General features: G+C 45.0%; 1 long non-coding RNA gene across 1 annotated transcript in view; it reads left to right on the top strand.

Annotated features, from left to right (window-relative positions):
• LOC144761698 (uncharacterized) overlaps nt 1-19,221 on the top strand; it is an 81,278-nt gene that overhangs the window by 3,537 nt on the left and 58,520 nt on the right. Inside the window, exon 2 of the long non-coding RNA XR_013595855.1 lies at nt 17,303-17,361. This is a non-coding gene — a long non-coding RNA (uncharacterized LOC144761698). The remainder of the gene's footprint in view (nt 1-17,302; nt 17,362-19,221) is intronic.

Here is a 19,221-nt window from a genome sequence, read left to right as displayed (position 1 = left end):
GCGGATTGGCTTCGAGCCAATTCCCTCCAATTTAATAGCTCTAAGACGGAGGTGCTCCACTGCTCCAGTGATCGAATTCCGCGGGCTCTTCCAGAGAACTTCTGGCCCACTGCTTTCCCGGAACCAGTAGCGGCGGCGGAATCAGCCCGCAACTTGGGGGTTATTTTCGGCCCGAATCTACAGCTTGATCTGCATGTAAACAAAACTATCGCTACGTGCATGATGCTGTTACCCATGTTGCGTAAAGTTCTGCCCCTTCTCCCCGCCCAGGCCAGGCCAGAGGTAGTTCGCAGTACTATTTTAAGTCGCTTAGACTACTGCAATGCGCTGCTTCTGGAGGCCCCAAAAAATCTGGTGGGGAAGCTACAACGGGTGCAGAACATGGCTGCCAAGCTGGCTCTTTCGCGGGCTAGATCTAGCTCTTCCACTCTGGCCTTAAGAGATCTGCATTGGCTTCCGGTGCATCTGCGAGTGATGTATAAGGCCGCGTGTTTGGTGTTTAAGGCCGTACACCAACAGGGCCCAATACCACTTCGCGACATGTTTGCTTGGTATGCTGCCTCGCGGCCTCTCCGCTCATCCTCAGCCAGCTTGTTGGTGGTCCCGAGGTTCCAGAGAGTCAGGATGGGTGGCCGCTCATTCAGTGTTGCGGCGGCCCGACTCTGGAACTCCCTTCCTCTCTCTCTGAGAAGCCACAAGGACTACCTACCATTTAGGAAAGCGCTGAAAACGTATTTGTTCCCGAAAATTGTCTGAGCAGTGAGTTGTGTGCCTGCTGAAGTTCAAAGCGCCAGGATGCCCTCTGGGTGATAGGTTGCGCTTTATAAGTACACAAAATAAATAAATAAATAAATAGTGCACTGCTGTTGGAGAACAAGTAGAGAAACAGCACTGAAGTATTTTGTATACATTTTCGTTTACTTAAATTGACTGTCCTGGTCTCTGAAGAATCAGAAAAAGGAGAGGACCTTGCAATTAAATCTGGCTAGGTGTGAAAGGACCAATCACCTCCAGGGAAAAAAGTTGATTGCCCATCACTCAGGACTCAAACATTGCAAATCAATAATCATCTCAAGAAATTCCTAGTATTACAGTTAAACACAACTTCCCTCACTGTCAGCCTCTACATCAATCATCACTCACAGTCACTCGATAATCTGATCACTTATTGGTTCAATGGTTACCTGTTCCAATCCAGCCACAGTGGTAGGTACATTATCTTCCCTTCAATGCAAGCAACAGATTGGAATTTGGCATGTCTTGTAAATCAAACGATTGTCTGGAAGAGCCATCCTAGATGAAGGTAAAAACAGAAAGATCATAGGAGTGGACCGTACATGTTAATTCATTTTTGCTAAGTACGTTTGTGAAGGCCAATCCCCTCTAAAGAAAAAAATATCCCCCCATCACTTAGGCCCCCAAACATTGCAAATAAATAACCCCAGGCAACTTCCCACATTACAGTTCAATTCCCTTCTTCACTGTCTGCCACCACATGCCTCATCAATCATCATCATCACTCACACAATCAGTCACTAACTGTTGCAATAGCTGTAGTTACCTCTTCCAATCCAAGCATGATTAGTTTAGGTATTAGTTATTCATCTTTGATGCAGGCAACATATTGGAATTTGTTATTGGCAGACAGTCTAGTACACAATAAACAATCTTCTGGGGCAGATATTCTAGTGCGAAGTGATGCAAAAAGGTATAGGCTGTAGGCATGCAAGGGAGGCAGGCATTGTACCCAATAATATGAAGGAATTGTGGAGGCTTCTTCAATGCACACTGGTCCAACTGCAATCCGTCAATACATGTGACTAAAAGAATGGTGGGGAAGCGTAAATCTGACACAAAAATAATAAGAGATTTTCCCTGTCAATTGAAACCAATACGATACAGAGGTTATATCCAGTGCTTCTGTTGCTGTTGTTCTGGTTGATGGTGTTATTGGTTGCTGTGAGACCAGACTGCTCTCGCTGGAAGTTGAAGGCAGTACCCCAGAACTGCAGGATGGGACTGAATCAGTCAATCAATCAGGGGCTTATAGAGTGTGCTACTCACCCGTTAGGGTCTCAAGGTGCTAAAGGGGGGGCACCTCTGGATCAGTTGAAGAGCCTGGTCTTGAGGTCCTTCCTGAATGTTTGCAGGGTCGGGAACGTCTGATGTTCACAGGGAGCTTGTTCCAGGTCTTTGCTGCAATATAGGAGAAGGCTCTCCCGCCTGTTTTGTTTCTGCAGATGCAGGGGACTTTTGCCAGGGTGAGGTTGACGGAGCGGAGGTTCTTCTTGGGTACGTGGAAGAATAATCTCTTGTTGAGGTATTTGGGTCTAATGTCGTTGAGGAATTTTTAGGCGTGGGTGAGGAGTTTGAAAGTGACCCTCTTCTCGATGGGGAGTATGTGGAGGTCTTTTCGGTTTTGGGGCATGTGTTTGTGATGTGGTGCCCCAAGGACGAGTCTGGCCGTGGCGTTCTGGATGGTTTGGAGTTTGTATAGAAGATTTCTGTTGATTCTGGCATATAGGGCGTTGCCGTTGTCCCGCCTACTGGTTATGAGAGTGTGGGTGACAGTCCTCCTGTAGTCAGGGGGATCCGTTTGAACTTCTTACGGAGAATGCGCAAGGAGTTGAAACTAGTGGACACAATGTCGTTGATCTGGTCGTTGTTCTTGGGCACGTGGAAGGATAATCTCTTGTTGAGGTATTTGGGTCCAATGTTGTTGAGGGATTTGTAGGCATGGGTGAGGAGTTTTGAAGTGACCATCTTCTCGATGGGGAGCCAGTGGAGGTCTTGTAGGTTTTGGGTCATGTGTTTGTGATGCGGTGCCCCGAGGACGAGTCTGGCCGCGGCGTTCTGGATGGTTTGGAGTTCGTATAGAAGAGTTCTGTCGATTCTGGCATATAGAGCGTTTCCATAGGCCAGCCTACTGGTTATGAGAGCGTGGGTGATGGTCCTCCTGTAGTCAGGGGGATCCATTTGAAGGTCTTATGGAGGATGTGCAGGTAGTTGAAACTAGTGGACATGACGGCGTTGATCTGGCGGTTCATGGAGAAGGAGGAGTCGAGGATGATGCAGAGGTTACGTGCGGGCCACCAGGTGTTGTCCCAGGAGGAGGTGCAGGCTCCGGGGATGAGGACCTCGGTCTTCTCTGAGTTGAGCTTCAAGCAGCTATCTATCATCCAGGCTGCCACATTCTTCAATCCATCCTGGAAGCAGAGTCTGGTGCCATTGGGGTTCTTTGCGAGTGAGAGGATGAGCTGGGTGTCATATGCGTAGGATACAATGCTGAGCCCATGCCGTCTGAGAATGGAGGCGAGAGCGGCCATGTAGATGTTGAAGAGCGTGCTGAGTCATGATCCTTGGGGTACTCCGCAGTTGATGTCTGTGGGTTGGTAGAGGAAGGGCAGGAGTCTGAACTCAAAGTTCCAGTCATTCTTCTTCCAAGTCTTTGGCTTGTTCTACTATCCACCTCTTGTATTTTAAAACATCCCCTTCAGAAAAAGTAAAGAAAGTGGGCAGAATGTACTCTTTGAATGCGATGATATCATGTGGCAAACTTATATTACAAGCCAAGCAAAGGATTAAGGTCTCAACCAAGGCAGGCTCTTCTGTGTTTTCATTCACACCTGCTGGGCGAAGCTTTAAGGAACCTTCTTTATCTGGTCCTGTAGGAAAGGCAACAACAGGATAGCATGGCCCATCGTACTGCCCTCCTTGCTAACGTCCTGTGTGAAAACCTCAAAAAAGGAGTAGCGGGGCATGGCCAAGATGGCATCGAGGTAGGACGTGTTTGTCTCGGCTCCTGCCCGCCATCCGCCACTAACAGCATCTAAGAGCATTCCTGAGAGCTGGGGAGCGCTGAACTCGGCTGCGGAGGCTCACGCCGACCCCCTCTGTGACTGGTGGCTGGCTGTGGTTCCTGGTGGACGGGGAACTGCAGACGGGCCTAACGGGCCGGCCGACAGCATGGCAGAGGCCTACCATCAGCGGCGATCTGCCGCGGAGATCCTGTGTGGCGACTGCCGAGGCCGGCTTCCGATATCGCGGCCTCTGCCGGAAGAGCCCGCTGCAGCACTGGAGGATCAGAGGCCCGGGTCGGGGGACCTCGAGAGTGAGTAGAGAGGGGCGGAGGGACCCCCGCGGCCCTGAGGCAGCCGCGGCACCCGGAGTGCACCGGGAGACCCAGGAGGCGGCGCTGGACCTGTGGTAAAGTTGGAGGTGGGGGTGAGGCTTTTTTTCCAGACTGCCGCCGCCGGAGGAGCGATGACTGCTGCATCCTACCTGGGCCCGAGTCCGGCTATAGCGTCTGTGGGAGACATTGGGGGATGAGTGAGCTGCCCTATGCAATAAACCGGGTGAGACTGTTCCTGGGCCCGGCCTGGAGGTGCCATTTGTAGCACCCCGGTGCGGTGGGAGACGCTGGGATTAGCGTGACCCTTATGTGTGGGTAACGAAGCGGAGACAGGACATCCAGGCACCGTCTGGCTGTGACCCCAGCGCCCATCGCTCCGCGGGCACCGAACCGGGGGCAGCACATAGAACGCTCAACCTCACAGGATAATTGAGAGACAAGACGGGCATTTACCCCTGGAACGCAAGCCACCGAGTGCCCCGGGAGCGGCTGGGAGTTGTCGAGGGCGCCTAGATGCGCGACTGGATGCGGGTGGTTGCCCTCCATGGCAAAGGCCTACAGGCATGGACAGGTGGATGGTGACGCGGAACTGAGCTTGGGCTTGGTGGGACATTGGACTGGCCGCGGTGAGACTCCGGAGGTAGCTCGTGCCTGTGTGAGAGCCCTGAGAGAATGCAGCTGCAGGTTTTGAACCCTCTCACAGCAGGTTGTGGTAGTGGAAAACTCACCTCACCCCCGATCTTAGGGCGGGTGTCCTGGGCTGGTTCGGCCGCTCCCTGAGATCCCTCAGGACTATGTCCTCGGCCAGGACGAGGAAGCAGAAACCCTTGCAGGACATATTTGGGAAGGTCCAGTCTGTACCGGATTCCGCTGCGGCATCTCCCTTGATGGCGTCCACGCAGCCCCAATCGGACGCTGGAGCTGAGCCTATCACTAAGGCATTCCTGGAGTCACTCTTTAACACCCTTAAAGCTGACATACAAACAGTGAGGACGGACCTGATGGCTGAGATGCGGGAAATCCGCAGAGATGTAGCCGACATTGGGGAGTGTGTAGCAACAATAGAGGCTAAACACAACACTACCACAACGGAAGTAACCATGCGCCAACAGGAGGTCATATGCTCCAGGATCAGCAACTGGATCTTCAAACATATCTGAAGGATCTCGAGAACAGATCACGTTGTCATAACATCCGAATCCACAGAGTAAAGCTAGCCGAGGACACCATAGATCTCTTCGCCTTCACACAAGGCCTGTTCCACCATATCTTGGCGGCTGCACAGGACGCTGAAATAGTGTTGGACAGAGCACACAGGGTTGGCCCCCTACGAGCACCCAATGCCCCCCCGGCGGATATACTGGTGTGCGTACAAGACTTCAAAACTAAAGAAGCCATCCTGGCCAAAGCGAGAACCCTTCACCCTATCTCCTATCAAGGCCATTCTCCTGTATTGTACCAAGGCCTTGTCTAGGTCACCCTGCAACGCCGTAGGCAGTTTCGACCGGTGACGGACCATCTTCGGCAGCGCAACATCTCTTACTCCTGGGGACACCCATTCTGCCTCATCTTACGCTTAGATGGCAAGCTCCACCAGATGCACTCCCTCACAGAATCATGTCGGCTGTTGGGCCTGGCAATGCCTGAGAATGAGGACAGTGACCACTGCAGTAACAGCCCGGGACCCGAGATCGCTCCCTCGGGCTGGCAGCATCAAGGAAGGACAAGACGAGTCTGAAAGCCCAATAAAGCAGAAGTCATGAAGGGACAGCAGGAGGCCCTTGCCTCCGCAGCTGACGCCATGACCGGAGCACAGACCACCAACGAGTGAAGCTTGGAACATCATACGCCTTTGCTGTAACTCTCTGAACTCTGGTGGACGGCAGGAGGAGCCGAACCCCCACTCCATCACATTATGAGCCCAATTTGACGACCACCCGGCCCTTTCGGGTTGGCGAACTCTATCCCAGACAATGGGTTTTCTCTTTACCTTTGACTTCTCTGTTCCTGTTTGAGACACTGTTATTGGTGCAAATTTATTTTTTTGTTGGGTTTGGGTCCCCTCGTCCACCTCCCCTGGGTGCCTCTGATGCTCTACTACTATTCGGACCTCTGACTACTCTTCCCTTTTCCTCGCACTGCTGGATCAGACAATGCACAACACAACCAACACCTAATATCGCATGCAACACTGACCCCAGGTTTTTTATGGTGCACACTTCTCTCAAAGTTCTTATCCTTAACGTGCGTGGCCTGAATAACCCAATTAAATGCAGGGCCATACTACACTACATTGAGCATTCCGGGGCTGACATATGTTTACTCCAGGAGACGAATCTCCTTTCCAAAGATCACCATAGGTTGAGGGCTAAGGCATTTCCCATGCAACTGTTTTCCTCCAATGCTACAAAATCTGCAGGGGTGGCCATTCTGGTTTCCCAGACCTTCTCGGGGAGGGTTCTTCAGAAGCAAGCAGAGATAAGGGGTCACCTGCTGACATACCAATTTTCGCTAGGTAACATGACCTTTGTAGTGGGATCTGTCTATGCACCTAACGAAGGGCAAACAAAATTTCTTCTCACAGCTATACGGGAAATGACCGCTACAGTCGATAAGCACTTACTCCTTGGAGGGGACCTTAATGTAGTCTTTGATAATGAAATAGATCGCTCCTGCCAGAGGACAAACCAGGCCGGAATGTTCCCGCCCTCGAGCCGAGCACTACCCTGTGAGTTGGGACTATCCGCCCTCTGGCGCCACTCCCACCCCTGCACTCACAGCTATACCTTTTATTCAGGGGCACACAAAACCTATGCACGCCTCGACTATCTCCTGGGCTCCTCCTCTCTCCAGACATATGTGTCTAAGGTGGACATCCTGATGGCATCTCTGTCGGATCACTACCCGGTTTTGGTTAACTTTCAGGTTCCACACATACCTCGCCCTCTCAGACGTTGGCGTTTGCGCGACATGCTGCTTCAGCTACCTCAGGTTCTTGCCCAAATTCAGAAAGCTATCACGGACTTTCACTCACTTAAGGCTAACCCTGACACCTCAATAGCTAGACAGTGGGTAACCTTGAAGGCCGTGCTTCGGGGGGAATTCATTGCGATCTCCTCTGCCCTAAATCGGGATAGGGAACATAAGAGGACCGAACTCATCCAGAGGGTTTCAGGACTTGAGCAACTTCATCAGAGGACGGGGGCTTCCAGGGCATGGCGCCAACTTTGCACAGAAAGGAAACACCTTGCAACCCTAGATCAAGACAAAGCAGAATACGCATCACTCAGGTTGCAACACTTTTATTACATGGGCGGAGACAGGTGGAGCCGCCTCCTGGCCAACAAACTCTGTGAGACTAGGCAGCGACAAGGAGTTCAGGCCATACGCACCCCTGAAGGCAAGTCGGTAACAGATGACGCTACTATAGCCAAAGCCTTTAGAGATTTCTATGCAGATCTCTACACTGGGGACCCATTCAAACTTCAATACAGCGCAGAGTACATAGCTGAGTCAGGCATGCCCTCCCTCTCCCCAGCGCAGGCGGACTATCTAGACAGGGCGATACAGGTGGAGGAGGTCATATCAGCAATATCCCGCCTTAAAGTGGGTAAATCCCCTGACCCGATGGCTACACGGCAGCCTTCTTCGATGTCTTTTGCAGTCAGTTGGCCCCCACTCTGACGCGATTGTTTAACACTTTCGAGCTCACTGGGGCCATACCAGGGGAGATGCTGGAGGCAACAGTAGTCGTGATCCCGAAACCCGGAAAGGATGTGACGGCCTGTAGTGCATATAGACCCATTTCATTGCTCAATATAGATATTAAACTATACACTAGCATCTTAGCGACCCGCTTAGCGCCCTACATGATGCAATTGGTCGAACCTGACCAGGTTGGTTTCATTTCCCAACGTCAGACTAGCAATAATACTAAGCGCATACTACATCTCATAGAGAAAGGGTCCCGCACCCAGGGCGAATATGTGCTCCTGGCTATAGATGCCCAAAAGGCCTTTGATAGGGTGCACTGGCCCTACTTGGAGATGGTACTGATTGCGGCTGGCTTTGGAGAAAAACTCCGCACTCGCATTCTGAACTGCTACTGATCGCCAATGGTGAGAATCCGCGTCAACGGCCACACGTCCTCCCGGTTTGCGATTGGGAGGGGCACTAGACAGGGCTGCTCCCTGTCCCCCCTCACTTTTGCACTCTACATGGAAGCCCTTGTGCTCAAAATTCGCCACCACCCCCTAATAACAGGGATCAAATTTGGAGGGGATACCCACACCATTAGCCTATATGCTGATGATGTCTTATTGTCCTTATCGGACCCGATCACGTCTGTGCGGGCCCTCTTCGCTGAGCTACACAAGTTTGCCCAAGGGTCAGGCATTAAAATCAATCTGGATAAATCGGTGGCTCTTAGCCTCTCCCTCTCCCCAAATACCCTAGCCTTCCTCCAAGAAGAGCATCTGATGGATGCTCCACTGAAGCGATTCCGCTTCTAGGCATCCAGCTTGCTCCCACCTTTCAGGCCACCACCGATATCAACTACTCAACCCTACGCACGCGGATCAAAAAGGAGTTGCTTCGATGGAAACATTGCACAATATCTTGGTTGGGTAGGATAGCAGCTCTTAAAATGACCATACTCCGCCAAATTCTGTACATATTCCAGACACTTCCGCTGCGACCGCCACTGGGCTGGATTCAGCAGACGCAGACTGAGCTCTCGCGTTTCATATGGCACGGCCGCAAGCCACGTTTCCGCCACCAGGTCGCAATTCTCCCTCCGGGAAAAGGGGGGGGGGTGAGAGTACCTGACCTTCAGTTATACTTTCATGCTGCCCAACTCAGGTACCTGGTAGAATGGCAGCGGCTGGAATCAGAAAAGCACTGGCTGTTCCAGAACCAAGCAGTTGCAGGCAGATCACTGCAAGGGGTCCCCTTTCTCCACAAATCTCACTGACCAGCTAACTTGTACGCGTCATACATCACGAACACCATCATGGACTCCTGGGACGGCACCAGCACTCACACACAACTCACCACATTCCCATTGCCTCGCATGCCTTTGTTTGATAACTCGGAGTTTCATCCAGGTACAGAGGCCCAAGCCTTTCAAGCTTGGCGTTCCTCCCCTTGCAGGGCTCTTGGACATCTCTTTGACTTGGAGGGTATTATGCCATTTCCACAGCTCAGGGAATACTATGACCTCCCCAAGGTGGAGCGTCTGCCGTACCTTCAGGTCCGACACTGGGCACGGTAAAGAGTCATAATATCGAGTCTTTTATTTTGACTGGACAGAATATCGAGTAAAAAATATAGAATGGACATAATATCGACTAGACATAATATAGACAACAAAAATATCGACTAGAGAAAATTAATATCGAATAGAATGGACATAATATCGAATCAAAAATATGGAATGGACATAATATCGACTAGACATAATATAGCCAACAAAAATATTGAATTTAAGGTAAGTTAATAATAATTTTTATTTTTTGTGTAATATAAGTCTGTAGCGGGTTGTGGGTTTATAGGGGAATAGGGTGGGAAGTAATTTAATTATAATTAATTAAATATGTTAATTTATTTATTGATATTTATTTAGAATTAATTGTTAATTAATTATTAATTGGTAATTAATTAAAATATAATTGGTAATTAATTATAATTGATTAATTGATAAATATTTTAATTTCAGTAATTTATTTTCTGTAGCGGGTTGTGGGTTTATAGGGGAATAGGGTGGGAAGTAATTTAATTATAATTAATTAAATATGTTAATTTATTTATTGATATTTATTTAGAATTAATTGTTAAGTAATTATTAATTGGTAATTAATGAAAATATATTTGGTAATTAATTATAATTGATTAATTGATAAATATTTTAATTTAAGAAATTTATTTTCTGTAGCGGGTTGTGGGTTTATAGGGGAATAGGGTGGGAAGTAATTTAATTATAATTAATTAAATATGTCATTTAAATTATTGGTATTTATTTTGAATTAATTGTTAATTAATTTTTAATAGGTAATTAATTAAAATATAATTGGTAATTAAAATAAATTTATTAATTTTGAAATTGTTAAATAATTTATTGTTAATAGGTAATTAATTAGTATGAGTAGGCAATTTTTATAATTAAATAATTTTATTTTGTATTTATAAATAAATATTTAATATTTTTTATACACAAGTAAAATATTTTATTTATTTGTAATTGGTATTACTATTTATGTTATTTATATCTATTTGTGAAGTATTTACTTTCCCTATTATTGCACTCTCTGAAGTTGGAATAGTAATTTTAACCCCTACGCTATACAACACTTTCCCTACTGTTGCACCCACTGGAGTGGGTATGCAACGTTTACAACGCAACTTTTACTATGCACTACCATTACAACGAAACTTTTACAACGCAAAAACTTTTACAACACATACATTTACAAAGCATGTTTTTACAACGCAGATACCATTACAACGTAAGTATTGCTAAGTATATAATTATTTTTAAAATGTTATATGTTTGGGTTTTTGGGTAAAGGGGTATTTTTAGGGTTCAGGGTCAGTTTTCAGTTTTTGGGTAAAGGGGTATTTTTAGGGTTCAGGGTCAGTTTTCAGTTTTTGGGTAAAGGTATTTTTAGAGTTCATGGCAGTTTTCAGTTTTTGAATAAAGGGGTATTTTTAGGGTTCAGGGTCAGTTTTCAGTTTCTGGGGTAAAGGGGTATTTTTAGGGTTCAGGGTCAGTTTTCAGTTTTTGGGTAAAGGGGTATTTTTAGGGTTCTGGGTCAGTTTTCAGTTTTTGGGTAAAGGGGTATATTTAGGGTTCAGGGTCAGTTTTCAGTTTTTGGGTAAAGGCGTATTTTTAGGGTTCAGGGTCAGTTTTCAGTTTCTGGGGTAAAGGGGTATATTTAGGGTTCAGGGTCAGTTTTCAGTTTTTGGGTAAAGGGGTATTTTTAGGGTTCAGGGTCAGTTTTCAGTTTCTGGGGTAAAGGGGTATTTTTAGGGCTCAGGGTCAGTTTTCAGTTTTTGGGTAAAGGGGTATTTGTAGGGTTCAGGGTCAGTTTTCAGTTTTCGGGTAAAGGGGTATTTTTAGGGTTCAGGGTCAGTTTTCAGTTTTTGGGGTAAAGGGGTATATTTAGGGTTCATGGTCAGTTTTCAGTTTTTGGGTAAAGGGGTATTTTTAGGGTTCAGGGTCAGTTTTCAGTTTCTGGGGTAAAGGGGTATTTTTAGGGTTCAGGGTCAGTTTTCAGTTTTTGGGTAAAGGGGTATTTTTTGGGTTCAGGGTCAGTTTTCAGTTTTTGGGTAAAGGGGTATTTTTAGGGTTCAGGGTCAGTTTAGGGTTTTTGGGGTACAGGGGTACTTTGTAAAAATAAAGTAAAATTACATTTAAATTACATTAATTAAATACAATTAAATAAAATTAAATTATATTATAATATTTTAAATTAATTTATATTAAAAATAATATTATATACTTACAAATTCTTATGTTGTAATGGTATGCGTTGTAAAGGTATATGCGTTGTAAAATCTTGCGTTGTAAATGTATGAGTTGTAAAAGTTTTTGTGTTGTAAAAGTTTTGATGTAATGGTAGGTGTTGTAAAAGTATGCGTTGTAACGTCATACATCCCTGGAGTGGGAATAGTAATTTTAACCCCTACGCTATCCAGCGCTTTCCCTACTGTTGCACCCACTGGAGTGGGAATAGTAAATTTTACCTCTACGCTATCCAACACTTTTGCTAATGTTGAACTCACTATAGTTGTTACAATAAATTTTAACCATTTTCTATGCTACGCTAAAAATGTTATATATGTTTATTTAATAATATGTTTTTATATATATATATATATATATATATATATATATATATATATATATATATATATATGTATTATTTTTGGTGATATCATTTTTTTAATTATAGAAATTATTTATTAAAATTAAAATTTTAAAATAATTATATATATTACTATATTAGTTTTAACTTAATTTTAAGACATTTAAAAAAATCGATATTTTGACAGTCTATATTTTTGTAAGTCGATATTTTGGAGTCGATATTTTGGTACTTACCTGTTTGTAGATAGGGAGTCGAAATTTTGTCACTCGATATTTTTCACTCGATATTTGTGTATCTCGATATTTGTGACGTCGATATTATGTCAGTGATCCACTGGGCACTACACCCTCATGTTAGGCCACAAGCACAACGGTTGCTTTCGCCATATGAAAAGTGGCTGATTACCCGCACCTCTGACAAGAAGCTCATATCTGACATCTACCAGATGCTCCTCAGTCCCACTACATACTCCTTCAATGCAGGCCGCACCCGATGGGAGAGGTATCTAGGACGAACTCTTAGTCACAAGGAGTGGGAGGGCATCTACCACAGGGCAAGGCACTCTGCGTATTATATGGGCCTCACGGAGACCTTCACCAAGATAGTTACCTATTGGTACTATACGCCGGAGCTCATACACCGCTTTGACCCTCGCCACGGCGATTTATGCTGGAGGGGCTGTGGGGAGAGTGGCACGCTGGAACACATCCTCTGGAGTTGCATCCATATACAGCCATATTGGTCCCAGGTCCTGGATGACATAGATCTTCACTTAGATACTCAACTCCCTCGGTTTCCCTCCTACATGCTTTTAGGACTACCCAACCCACTTATGTACCCACTCAAGTCCCGCAGGGGACGTCTGATAGCGATTGCCATAGGAGCAGCTTTGCAGAACATCCTGATTGACTGGCGCACCTCTCAAATTCCCACGCTGTCTGGCTGGCTTCAACGGTTGTGGGTGGTGCTGGGAATGGAGAAACTGACACTCACATTGGCAGGGAGGGGGTCGGAATTCCCCAAGCTGTGGAGGCCCTTCTTAACTCTACTGGTTTCCGAGTTTCAGGAGATGACGTGCCCCAGGTACCTTCGTCTATTGCGTCTGCCAAACACACAGATCCCAAATGATGACGCTACGAAGACTCGCAAAAACTCCACTAAAGCAATGTGATGCACTCTCTTTCCTTTTTACCCTACCATTTTTTGTTTCCTGGTGGATGAAGGTTGGGTGGGGGGAGGGGAGACGGGTGGAGGGTTGTTTGGGACATCTTGTTTGTATTCCTTTCATTGAATGCTTTTGACCCGCTCCATGCTTATTGCCTCTGGTAATGACATTCATTGCGACCTAGTGGTCCCTTTTGCATTTGGACACGGGAGCCGAGAGTCTTGTTCTTTTTATGTCTAAACTCAATAAAAAGATTTAAACCCCCCAAAAAAAGGAGTAGCATCAGTGTCAGACATTAAACTAGACTCCATTTATCCTCATCCATGGTCACAGCTTTCCATGGTCACAGCTTTCCAATTTTCATCCCCTCCTCTTTCAATGACATAGTCATTGATCTGTTTGTCTTGCTCATACAGATATTGCACCACATAAAAAGTTGAGTTCCAATGTGTTGGCACCTCCTGTATCACAGCTTTAACTGGTGCTCTATTATTATGCTGAATAATCCGCAACTGCTTCCGGGCTTCAAAAAAATGGCTGAAATGAGTGCAGATTATTCTGCAGGTGGTCAGTATGTTGCTGACTATATCTTCTTTTTTGTGGAAGCCTTTCACCACCAGGTGGATGCAATGAGCATAACACAGGACCCTGAAATATCCTCCATCTGACATGGCCTTGACTATTTTACTGTCATTGTCCGTGGCAACAACTCCAATTCTGAGATATCTGGGTCTCAGCAATTCACATACCTTGCTGTTAAATTCCTCCAAGATGTTTACAGCTGTATGTGATTTCTCAATGGCGAACATGGCCACTGTTGCAAGAAGCTGAATGATCTTAAAACTTCCTTCAGGGCCAAGACCTGAAGATATCTTCTGCTTTACCCCCGCAAGAGAGATCCAGTTTGCAGTCACCTGACAAATGAATCCGAATCAGAGTGGCGTCCTGAACCTATAAGTGAGGATATGGGCCTGTAAATGCACATCTAGCTCACTGAAACCTCTAACAACATGTCTTACCTTTAACAACATAGAGGCATGTCCTATAGCGTTGCTGCAGCCTACCTTAGGAATGAGTTAGATGTAGCAGATGAACAAGTTAAGGCTTGGCAAGGGGTTTTGAATGCCAAGTTGGCCTAGCGGTAAAACCTCATGTACAAGCTCAAGCATACCAGGCCTCAGACATGTTTTAAGGAGTACTTCTCAGGATGAGTTACTTAGTAGTGTTAGTTGTTTAGTAGATATAGGAAAGAAATTGCCAGTCCCTATACAGGAGTGTTTTTCCAGATCTAAATTTGTTGGTATAGCAGTGCCTCTGTTTTTGACTCTACTGGTCTGTAAATATGCATGTAAGAGACAGCATGGATTGCTTTCTGGGTATGTTAGTTACTTCTGGTTTATTTAAGTGAGTTCAACCATTTGCAGCTTACAGGAAACAGGAGTGGTGGGGCGGGGGGCTTTGAAAAAAAATAAAAGTAAATAAAAAAAACTGTTACCTTTAAAACAGCTGCAGTCTCTCTGTTGCGTTGCCACTCTTCTTGAGGTGCAAACCAGGAAGCACCCAGGCTCCCCATAGGCAATCACAATGCTTTGATGCAGTTTTGTGATAGAGCCCCTATAGCCAATCACCACACTGCAATGCAGGGCTGTGATTGGCTTCCCATAGGCAACCACAATGCCAGCCTCTGTGTGCAACCCTCTCCATTAGTCTAGATTCATAGGAGTTGAGTTTGTTTGTGGAAATTAACATTTAAATGCTTCTGACACTATCTCGGGGTGATTAGTGGCCCTGTTTTTTTTATGTAGTCTTTTATGATGTCAATCAGAGTGACAGACTGTATGTGTAAGTGAGGATATGGGCCTGTAAGTGCATATGTAGCTCACAGGAATGTGTAACTACATGTGTTTGCTTCTAAGCACATAGACGCATGCCCTATGGCTTAGCTGCAGCCTACCTTAGGGATCAGTTATATGTAGTAGAGGAGTAGGTTCTGGCTTGGCGAGGAGTTTCAAATACCAAGTTGTCCTAGCAATAAAACTGCACGCACAATGTCAAGTGTACCAGCCCTGGCACATTTTTTAACCCCTTGGCCACTGCGGTAATTCCGCCGCGGCGCTAAGGGGGAGGGGGGGCGCGCGGTGCCGCCATGTTCGTGACGGAACCACTCCGTCACGAGCCGCGGTGGCGCTGTGCTTGTGACGGAATGGTTCCGTCATGGCCCCGCCCGCCTACTAGAACCCTCAGCGCAGTCGCGAAATCAGCACCGCGCCTGCGCGGCGGCCGGGCCGTGACGGAACCATTCCGTCACCAGCACAGCCCCACCGTGGCTCGTGACGGAATGGTTCCTTCACAAGCATGGAAGGGGTTAAATACTACATATCTAGTTGTATATTTACTTCTCTATGTTATACAATCACATGTACAATGTGGCTGCTGCTGTCTGAATTAAAAACCCTACCATAGCTATAGCACTAAACCAGAGCTTTACATTTACATTTAATATAACAATTGTGGATACAGTAAACATTTTTAAATGTAGCACATACAAATGTTCACTTAACCACAAAGAAAGTTTTTAGTCAAGTAATTCTCATGACATGACTCAGTACTTAACTGTATTTGCTAGTCTCTGATTCTTTGTCCGAACACCTTTATGTGAAACTCTTTAGATGTAATTTGCATTAAGTTTCTAAATGGTTGACTAGTTCCATAAGCACTTCACTTCATATTAAATAACTTACTTCATGCCCTTTTAAACTGTCATAGTATATGTAACTAATATTCAACGTTTAATACATTTAACTGACACTTATAATTTACTATTTTTAAATAGATATACATTATTAAAAACCCTGATATTGACATACCTGTAATTTCACTTCGTTGATCATCAAATGTTAACACATTTATACTTTAAGTTTGTTCTCATGGAAAATGATAAGTACCACTCTCTGTAAGAAAAAACTATTAATAGCAAATTTCCCCCCTCTTGTCCAGTGATATTGATATAGGTAGCAAATAAACGTTTTCCTACATATCCTACTTTTCCTATACCCCTTTTCATTGGCTATTTTTGTAACCCTTTATTTGTCCCCTTTTAAGAAGCCCAATCTGGTAGTACATGTGGGTGTATTCAAGACCCCGTCTTAGCCCCCAGAGCGGGCTTAGTGTAACTTCGCAATGGGATTGTGACTCCATACGGGAGTTTGTTAAAGCATTTACAGGTTAGAAATATGTTTTGTCGACTACATTCCAAATGTAATCACAGTACTAAATTAGAAAATGGATATGTTATAATATATGCTATCTCTCAACTCCTATGCTTTACTAACTCATACTACAGTATATTTGGAATCCTTCCCCCACATTGCTTTGAACCAATTGCTATATCAATCTCCTTTAAAACACTCAATTGTAACTAGTAAGTCAAAAGTTCACACACTTTCTAACCAGACCATACCAGCTTCAAGTTGAACTGTAGCAGCCGTGGTTGACTGCTTGGAAAAGTAAGCATATACACACTAGTGTATCTTGTGTACGATTTATCCACTAACAATCACAGATCTACGTACTTTACTAATTATAGAACTACCTAATTTTAGGTTTCAAAATATTTACACCACCCAATCAAATACATACTTTTCTAAAATTAGGTCCACACCTCCATTTTAATTGCATTTCATTACATCAACTGTCACATTTAGCTGCAGTCTTCTTCTGTGTGCTTCAGCTCCTTCCTACAAAATGGTTAGAGTGTGGATTCTGGGTCGCAACCATGTCTTCTGTGCCACAGAGTCTACTAGAAAGAGTGACATTGACAGAGCTTTGGATTACATAATGTATACATTACATGGATTGGCCAGAAGGGTTAAAGTGGCACCAATTGCTGCGTTTAGTTGAAAGCATTGTGGATTCTCAACCCCCTGACCTCATGTTTGTGCATTGTGACATACTAGAGTGGGTTTGGAAATAGCTATGAAGGAGAACTTTGGCCAATTAATGGCACTTTTCCGTCACACTGTTTGGTGTACTTTAACGTTTGCCAAAGACAGAAATGGAAATGGTCAGACAAATTCTGTTCACAAATAGGCAAAGCCCGTAAACATATTAATACAACTGTTTCTGCATTTCTTACAGAACACAACATGGGCTCCATCTACAACAACAACTTGCATTTTGACATGCGTGCAATCTATGTAAGTGATAGAGTTCACTTCACAGTTGAAGGCAACAGGGTGTTTCTCATAAACCCAAAACACTGCATCCGGTCTTATATATAGAAGTCATATACTCACAATGAACACAAAGCTGAGCCTCCCTACTGGGTCCACAAACCCAATGTGTGAATTAAATGCATGATAACGCATTTGAAATGTATAACTCTGATTTTGCATCTATACATATTATGAAAACTTTGCAAAATGCTTTAACACTATCCAAGTATTGTGCAAATGGGTGCATGAGTGCCTGAGTGGGTCTGAGATAGACTAAAAGCCTCTGAGTGGGTCTGTGAGTGGGTGCATGAGAATATGAGTGGTACTGCGAATGTGTGTGTGAGTGTCCAAGTGGCTGAAGTACTGGGTCCATGACTCTCTAAGTGACACATGAGGGGGTATATGACTCTGAGTGGGTGAGTGAGTGCTTCCATGAGTGACTCAGTAGATTTGTTAGTGGATGTATGAGTCTCAGAGTAGTTCTCATAATGGATGCATGAGTGTCTCAGTGGATCAGTGACTGGCTGCATGAGTGTCAGACTTGAACCCTGAGTAGCTATATGAGTGTATGAGTGGGTCCGAGTGTGGGTGCATTAGTGTCTAGTTGGGTGTCTGAATGGGTGCATCAGTGTCTGGGTAGATATGTGAGTGGGTGCACAAGACTTTCAGTGGGTCTGTGAGTAGTAGCTTGAGTCTCTGCGTGGGTCTGTCAGTAGATGCCTGAGTCTCTGAGTGGGTGCGTAATTCTCTGAATAAATCTATGAGTGGGTATGTCAGTTTTTGAGTGGGTCTATTGGTATGTGCATGAGTGTCTGAGTGGGTCTGTGAGTGAGTCCATGCGTCTCTCACTGGGTCTGTGACTGGGTGCATGAGCTTCTGAGTGGTTCTTTCAGTGGATGCATGAGACTCTGAGCAGATCTATGAGTGGGTGCTTAACTCTCTCAGTGGGTCTGTGATTGCATGCATGAATATCTACATGGGTCTGTGAGTGGGTGCATGAGTTTCTCATTGGGTATGTGAGTGGGTTTGTTAGTCTCTCAGTGGGTCTGTCAGTGGATGCATGAGTCTCTGATTGCATCTGTGAGTGGGTGCTTGAGTCTCTGAGTAGGTCTATAAGTGGATGCGTAAGTCTCTCAGTGGGTCTGTGAGTGTGTGCATGAGTATCTGAGTAGGTATGTGAATGGGTGCATGAGTCTTTGAGGAGGTATATGATTGGGTGCATATGTCTCTGAGTAGGTCTGTGTGTCTGTATATGAATGTCTGAATGGGTCTTTGAGTGGGTGCATGAGTTTCTGAGTGTGTCTGTGTAGGAAGGTGGCTCTCTAAATAGTGTATTGAAAAATGAAGTATACTGTGCAGAGAGTCCAGTAGTCCCCAATGGATTTACAGAGGCAAGAGTATATACTACTAACACTATATTTGTGGTATGTGGGCCAGCAGTTAGGCTTATCAGGGGTAATGCTAAGCATTTGCTGTACTGCAAGAAGCCAAAAAAATGAGACACACACTCAAGAATAAATATGAGACCAATTTCCAAAAACAATATCGATTTTTATATAATTTACAGACCAAGAACTTATTCTACAGTAAGTGTTTTTAAAATTATGAGTTTGTAGAGTTTGCAAAATCAATTAAAATGTGTGCGCATCTATGCACCTTTGAAATAAATGGGGAAAAAGACAAAATACGTATAAAATTGTACAGTCGACTTTCAAGGTTCAACTCCCGGATTTCAGTATTTAGCATGGCCATATTCAGTGTTCCACCAGCAGATTCTTGGGAGCAATCCAGATTCTACCGGGAGCAGGATGATGAGTGTGTTGGTAGCTGATGCACTACAGG

This window comes from Lissotriton helveticus, chromosome 6 (assembly GCF_964261635.1).
Source record: "Lissotriton helveticus chromosome 6, aLisHel1.1, whole genome shotgun sequence".
Lineage (NCBI taxonomy): Eukaryota > Metazoa > Chordata > Amphibia > Caudata > Salamandridae > Lissotriton > Lissotriton helveticus.
Note: the sequence above shows the minus strand (reverse complement) of the source record. Positions and strands in the feature narration are given on the sequence as shown.